The sequence below is a fragment of the Bidens hawaiensis genome, unplaced genomic scaffold (genome assembly GCF_021521415.1).
Source record: "Bidens hawaiensis isolate Kalapana, Puna unplaced genomic scaffold, B.hawaiensis_p1.1 tig00009543_1, whole genome shotgun sequence".
Lineage (NCBI taxonomy): Eukaryota > Viridiplantae > Streptophyta > Magnoliopsida > Asterales > Asteraceae > Bidens > Bidens hawaiensis.
The window spans coordinates 553,728-561,771 of record NW_027491711.1 but is presented as its reverse complement, the minus strand read 5'-3'; the positions used below and the strand labels follow the sequence as shown (position 1 = coordinate 561,771).

At 35.3% G+C, this 8,044-nt stretch overlaps 1 pseudogene; it reads left to right on the top strand.

The window, feature by feature from the left end:
* Positions 1–1,586: 1,586 nt before the first annotated feature.
* Positions 1,587–5,197, top strand: LOC143532809 (protein HOTHEAD-like; annotated as a pseudogene).
* Positions 5,198–8,044: the final 2,847 nt, after the last annotated feature.

Genomic DNA, 8,044 nt, shown 5'->3' with positions numbered 1-8,044 from the left:
TACTTTGCTTTGCATAAATAAAGGGTCGCTACAAACAGTGATAAAAAGGACCGGAAGCTTATAGAACTTAAATAGAAAAATGCATAATCAAAGGTAAATGATTCACCTTTGATTCCATAACAAGTGATAAACAAACGAACCCATTACCCTGAATAAGAGCATAATATAGGAACTTTTATGAGGCAAGCCATGGCAATAGCCAATAGTCACAAAGTCTCTTAAAAATACCTGCACATAATTGCACAATTCACGATTGAAAGATTAAACAAATTGCATCCATAGTGGAAAAGTGTATATATGGCTCTATATATAACGACATCAAGTGATGTATAATATGTCCATATCCATTATGCATTCATGTCCTATTTCACAAATATATGTTCCACCAGTTGTGCTACAAACCAAAGTGCGGTAATACAATCTCACACACACATATGTAGACCGGTTATTACCCACTGCCCTCTGCTCCTTCGCCGCTACCTCTCCGGCTCTAGACTCGTCTACTAACGCCCGATCATCAGATTGGTTCTTCGTGAATAACGTCAACAATTCATAGCCCGCTTCCAGATCTTATATAAACAATAACTCTTAAGAAATAAAGTCATAAACCCTAACTACTAAATGTTATACTTTACTCGATTGAACACTTAACCTCCTATTATACATTCAAACTACCTTACCACCTCAACGGAGTAAGAATGGAAAATACTAAAATATGGTTTATCAAGATTTTATTCAATTAACCATTTTTAAACCTTGCCATTACAAAAAGTGGGCCAAGTTATTCCATAAAGGGGGACAAAAATAAGAAGGATTTGTAGCTACATAAAAAAAACCTCTCAAAAAAATTTAAAAAAAAATAATAAAAAATTATAACTCAAAATTTAATAAAAAACAAAAAAAAGTAAAAACACAAAAATGTTTTCACCGTTTTCCTTGTTCTAAAAAGAAAACACAATGTTGAGGGAAAAAGATCACTGGGTCTTTTTGTTTGTTATTTTGTTTCGCGCTTATTTTCATCATTAATTGTGTCTTTTTTCCTTGACATTGTGTTTTTTTTCTTGATATTGTGTTATATTACTCAACATTGTGTTATATTTTGTTCGACATTGTGCTATATTTTGTCTTTTTTCAGCTATAATTGTGTCTTTTGTTCAGTTTCGTCAATATGTTTTTTCGTTTGCGACTTTTCGGCGTTTTTTTAACGGGAATGACGGGTGAATCATTGTAGTTTTTTTTTAAATTTTTTCGGTTTCTATTTGTATTTTGAGTTATGATTTTTTTATTATAATTTTTTAAATTCTTTTTAAGGTTTTCTTTTACCACAGATTTTTCTCATGGCTCTCGTTTTGCATCCATTTCCTTTTAACTTTTCCCACAAAAAGTATATTGCATTTATTATTACGTGTGTATACCACGTCGATAAGTTTGCCTTAATTTACATATAATATGAATGTTGTCGTCACTAGAATAAAGGATGGTTGTTCATCGACTTCCAATATAGTCAACATCTACCAATCCTTCCCTTTCATATAATAATTCACATTTCTACATCATTCAATTTGTTAGCATCAGTCAAATCCACCATGGATCTCAGCTACCGGTGGACCTCCGTAATGTCTCATGCATCTTCGTTTATATTTACCATCATCTTCATTTTTGCTTCTACTTCAACCTCCGAAAAAGGTAATTACATATATTATTACATCGTCCTCGAAATAGAAGGCAAACGAGAAAAAGCTCGTCGCTATCCGTTTCTGATAAGTCAAGTAGTTACACTTTAATTATTTTCACTGCAGCTCCATATTCCACATTTGCGAAAGACGCCACTCAAGCCCCGGATACCACATCGTACGACTACATTGTAGTAGAAGGTGGAACGTCCGGATGTGCATTGGCGGCAACACTTTCACAAGGCGCAAAGGTTCTACTCCTCGAAAGAGGTGATCTACCCTACGGCATCCCATCCATCAACCACATTAACGGCTTTATCGACACCCTTGTAAACCTCGATCCAACGTCTGCCTCTCAGACGTTCGTGTCCACAGACGGGGTGGTCAACCAAAGGGCTTGTGTTTTGGGCGGTGGGTCCGCGCTCAATGCTGGTTTTTTCACTGGGGCGAGTCCCGACTTTGTTAACAAAGCAGGGTGGGACTCGAACGTGGTGAAAGAGTCGTACGAGTGGGTGGAAAATAAGGTCGTGTTTGAGCCAAAGGTGTTGCCATGGCAGAATGCGGTGAAAGACGGTCTGTTGGAGGCCGGAGTGGTGCCGAATAACGGGTTTACTTATGAACATATATACGGGACTAAAGTTGGCGGTAGCATTTTTGACCAGAACGGGAAGAGACACACGGCTGCTGATTTGTTAGAGTATGCTGATCCAAGCAACATAACTGTACACTTGAATGCAACGGTGCACCAAATTTTATTCAAAGCCAATGGTAACAACATTAAATTCTACGCTCGTCATATATATATATATATATATATATATATATAAACGAAAACCCTAAAATCCTACATATCGCGATGGTCGCTCCCCCCTTTTATGGAAGCCACCAGATTGTTTGATTTTAAATGGTCTCTCATTGATTTAACCCAAATTCATAGGTATGGGTCTTATCAAAACCAGATAGCTCTTAAACGGGTTATAACATCTCATTAAATTAAAATTAATCTTACCAATTATTTGATATTAAAATCCTATAAAATAGGGATATACTAAAATTTAATATTCAATTTAAAAAGAAAAAAATATTATTTATAATTAGTAAACAATTTTATAGTAAAAAAACATAAGCGGGTCATGGGTCACCAAATCCAGATAGCTTTTAAACGGGTTATGACATATCATTTATTTATGAAACCCTTTCATTATCAAACCCTAAGTATATTATTAACTTTTTTACAATAAATAAAATTAAAATCCAAAAAATAAATATTAAAAAATGAAAAATGTAAAACAACCATTCTCTCAAGCCATGATATACTAAAAATTAATATTCTATTTTATTTAAAAAAAATTATTTATAATTAAGAAACAATTTTATAATAAATAAAATAAATGGGTAATGGGTATCACCAAACCCAGATAGCTTTTAAACCGAATTATAACATATCATTTATTTGTGAAACCGTTTTATCATCAAACCTTAAGTATATTAATTATTAACTTTCTTACAATAAATAAAATTAAAATCCAAATATACATATATAAATATTAAAAACGAATAATGTAAAATAACCCTCGTAATACAGGGATAAAATCTAATATATATATATATATTACATATGGATAGTAAGTAGTAGATGGCAATTATGGCATTAACTTCTTAGTTTTGCTATTTCTCAACACGTTGAAACAAATCATTTTTAGTATGGGTCGAAACATGTCTGGTTGGGTTAGTGGAACTCCAGTTTTCCGATTCATTAAAAGAATCATAAATAATTAGCATGTTCAACACTATAAGATCAATTCATTATAATTTTCAAACAAAAACTATAAAGATTGTTGAAATGTATGAAAATAGATTAGTGATGAAAATGTGATTTCGGTAATCTCGTCTGATTGTGAAATCGTGTCTTATATCGTGTCCAAATAGCGTTAAGTGTTTGTCAGGTAATTACTCCAAATAGTCAAATATGTAGAATTCTAACTATTGTAATATTTTTATAATTTTATCACCAAGGAAACTAGAAATATAACAACTTAAAATTAGTGAAATAGTAGATTATTCCCTCAACCAAAGACAAAAGGAAAATATAATATAAAAGGAAAATGGTTGTAGGTCTCGATTGTATAAATGGTTATGCATGTTTCAGGTAATTAAATTGGGTAATGATATCACTTATATCATGCCAGTAAAAATTGTTAAACCAATCTCATATCATATATGCTACCGCCTACCTGAATGCCCATCCCATTTCTCATCCTGATTATTTCGAGTTTGATTATTGGATTCAGGTTCTTTTTGCATCCCAAAAATAAACTTTGAGCAGTTAAATATAATTAACATATGTATTTAGATTGCAGTATAATACTTGCATTATTTTAATTATGTAGAGCTAAGAGCTACTGGAGTGTCGTACGAGGATATGAAAGGGAAAAAGCATGTGGCAGTTTTAAGTGAAGGATCAATGTTTAATGAAGCCATATTATCCGCGGGCACACTTGGTAGCCCACAGTTGCTGATGTTGAGTAGTATTGGGCCTTCCAAACATCTATTAGACCATGGAATCAAGGTGCTATTGGATCAGCCCATGGTTGGACAAGGCCTATCTGATAACCCAATGAATATAGTACTCGTCCCTTCACGCCAACCCGTAGAGATTTCACTGATTGAGGTTGTGGGTATTACCCGACTCGGGAGCTTCGTCGAAACTGCCAGTACACATATTAATTTGTCATTGCTCGAAAAACTGGGTTCAAAATTTGGTCTTTTTGCTAAACAGGTGTTTAATGTGACATGTCCACTTTTCTAAGAACAACATTTCCAAGAAGTTTATAGTTAAATGTGATTGATATGTATTTCAGAACACAAGTCTTGACAAGATCAAATCGATTATCGGACATCGCTTCAACTTGGATCTATCAGGACTTAACGCCGGGTTGATCCTTGAAAAGGTGACGGGTCCACTCTCTTTTGGTGAGCTCGAGCTTGTTACTAAAAATCCAAGTGATAACCCTAAAGTCACATTTAACTACTTTAAGGACCCTAGAGACCTTCAATCATGTGTTGACGGCATGCAAACTATTGTAAAGGTGTTGGAATCGAAACCATTGTCAAATTTTCGTGATCCTTTGCTACCGATTAAGATTTGTTTGCTCTGATGGTTGCTTTACCTCTGAATATGAGACCTAGACATGTGAGTGCCCCATTTGACCTAGAGCAATATTGCAAAGACACTGTGATGACTATATGGCATTATCACGGAGGTTGTCAAGTCGATAGAGTTGTTGATCACAACTATAAAGTTATCGGTGTTGGCGTACTGCGTGTTACTGATAGTTCAACTCTTTTGAATTCTCCCGGTACAAATCCTCAAGCTACTATGATGATGCTTGGGAGGTATTTGTTAATCGTAATTTTCTTTTATTTTTATATAAAGCAAACTAATTAATTTTTTTTATAATTATTATTTCAGGTATATGGGGATTAAAATGCTAGGGGAAAGATCGGCAATTCTAAGAAAGTAGTAAATGAAATATGTCAAATTTATGTTATATTATACTATATATTTAAGTGGAGATGGTTAACTAATTACATCTATTACTATAAACCTTTTTGATTTTTTTATATATTAGGTTTATAAGTACTTGATCTGTTATAAAACTTTTACTATGATTATCATAATTTACTTTTTTTTTAATTTAATTTATTAAATTTTAAAGAGAGTTAAGTGCATGTGATGATGTATTTTATTTTATTACAACTGTGAAGACAAAATCTAGTTGGGTTCTATTGGAATTTGTATCTCGGTTTTAAATTTGATAAGATAATACGATGAAATACAATTAAAAAAATATTTAATAAGTTTTGAAGCATCTTTTATTTTTCTCTTTTGCTTTTTAACAAGTCAACAAATATCTCAGAAATTAATGCTCTGGAATCAATAGAAGAATAAAGGTCATGCGAAGAATGAGAAAAAAAAGTCACTTTTAGGAATGCATAAATGTCCACATTTGGGCATATACCAATTCTAAGATGGTTTATCCCATTACCAACTGCATAAAAAAGAAACTATAGATGGTCAAACCATCAAAAGTCATTATAGACCTGAACTAAAAAGTCAAAGAGCCAATGGAGTAGATATAAGAGCCGGCTTGAAGCAATGATAACTTACAGGACTACTCTCTATTGGCATGTATATTGATCACTAGTTTTGCTATATTAACATGTCAAAGGAGAGTTGTCCTGTGATTGTTCATTGCTTAAACTTATATGTAAACTCATTTCAGAATTCATCTCAAGACCAGGAGTTATGTATAGTGTGCACATACAAGAACTCTTATTAACATCATTGAATGTCTGTGCACAACTTTGATGTATAGTGATGGGTGCATTTATAAGCAAGCAAACATGAAGTCTCGGCACTATGAGAGCGCGCACCACGTTAATCAAGCTTAAATATGACTAGTCGTTTAAGTTTTCCAAAAATTAGTTCGGACGTCAAGGTATACAATTATCATAATTTTGACCCGCCCCGAGATATTAATTAATATAGAATTGATGAAGAACATGTATCCAACACTCTCATTCAAGAATATTTTCTTGTGAAGAAAAATCAATGTTCAAAGTAATATACTATAGTTTGCAAACAATATCTTAGGCGGTTCGCTATGTGTGGGGTTCGGGTGGCTTTGGGTCTGAACACCGCTGAGGGGTGCTAACTTAGGGGCGTCCAAAAGAGGAGGGGGGGGGGGGGGGGGGCTCACCAAGACCGGCGCTATAGGGTGAATATGTGGGCCCTCCTCATATAAAAAAATCTCCAAAATTATATGTATGTATGTGTTATATATAGACCCAATTACAAATTTTGTCCTTTAAAAAAAGTCAATTTACGGTTCGTGTCCTTTGTTAAGTTTCTTTGCAGGCGGTGTACTTTAAACATTTTTTCCCTACACGTTACGTCCTTTACGCTAACTGGGTTAGAAAAACTCAGTTAAATGACAACATGTGCATGGCATGTGAGGGCATTTTGGTCTTTTCAACGAAGTGTATAAACATACACACACTCTCTCTCTTCTTGTCTTCTTCTCTCTCTAAACCACCACCACTACCAACCTCCTTCTCTCAGCCGTGACCACCACCAAACCAACCCCCTTTCTCAGAGCTCGCAAGAAAATAATAATAGCTTCGAGATCTGCCCGAATCTCGCCGGAAACAACCATTGGTGGTTCGAGATCTGCCCGAATCTCGTCGAAAACAACCACCACCACCGTTAACATGATCAGACATAACCAGATCTGTTAGGTTAAGTGGTCTAATCATAACATCTTACCCGAATCTCGCCCGGATCTCAGATCTGTTAGGTTAAGTGGGCTCGCCGGAAAATCGGGTTAAGTGACTATAACAGGCAATGGTAGGGGTCGGGTGGAGACTTTAACATGTCAGTGTCGCCGGAAAATCGGGTTAGGTGACGGTCAGTGGGTAGGTTAGGTGAATAGGGTTTTCGGATAGGGGTTTTGGAAAAGGATGGGTCGGGTTCGGGTGATAGGGATCGTTTGCGTTTGTGAACGGAAAGTGTGGCTGCGGTTTGTGAAATGGAGAGGAGGTGGTGGTGGTGGTTGGAGATGGGTTGTTGACGGCGATGGTGGGGAGTAGGAGGTTGGATATTACGGAGGAGAGTAGGTGGGGTTATGGAGAGGAGGTGGTGGTGGTGGGTTGAATGGAATTTGTAACAAGGTGGGTAGAGGTATGGTGGCCGGAATTTATAGCAATGGTGGTGGCTTAGAGAGAAAGAAGAGAGAAAGGAGGGGAAGGTATTATATATATATATATATATATATATATATATATATTTTCTTTTCTTTTCTTTTTTTAAATTTAAAGATACATTAAAATTACAATTATGCCCATCACATGTCTGGCACATGCCATACTTAACTGAGTTTTTCTAACCCAGTTAGCGTAAAGGACGTAACGTGTAGGAAAAAAATGTTTAAAGGACACCGCCTGCAAGGAAACTAAAAAAAGGACACGAACCGTAATTTGGCTTTTTTTAAAGGACAAAATTTGTAATTCTGTCTTATATATATATATATATCCCTTATTCACTCAATTTTCACAAACATCTCATTCACTTCTTTAAAACTTATAGCATTTTCTCCAAATTATGTCTTCCGACTCATTTTCGACACCCGACTATTACCCCTATCCCAATGGATTCAAATTCAGAGGATGACGCGATATTTAGTGCAATTCGAGAGGCTGCCAAACTCTTAGTCGAGCATTGCGAAAGCTCACAACCACGAACAAGACGACCCCATATTCAACGGGATCGTGTAGGTGCTCATGACCGGTTGATAAGAGATTATTTTTCG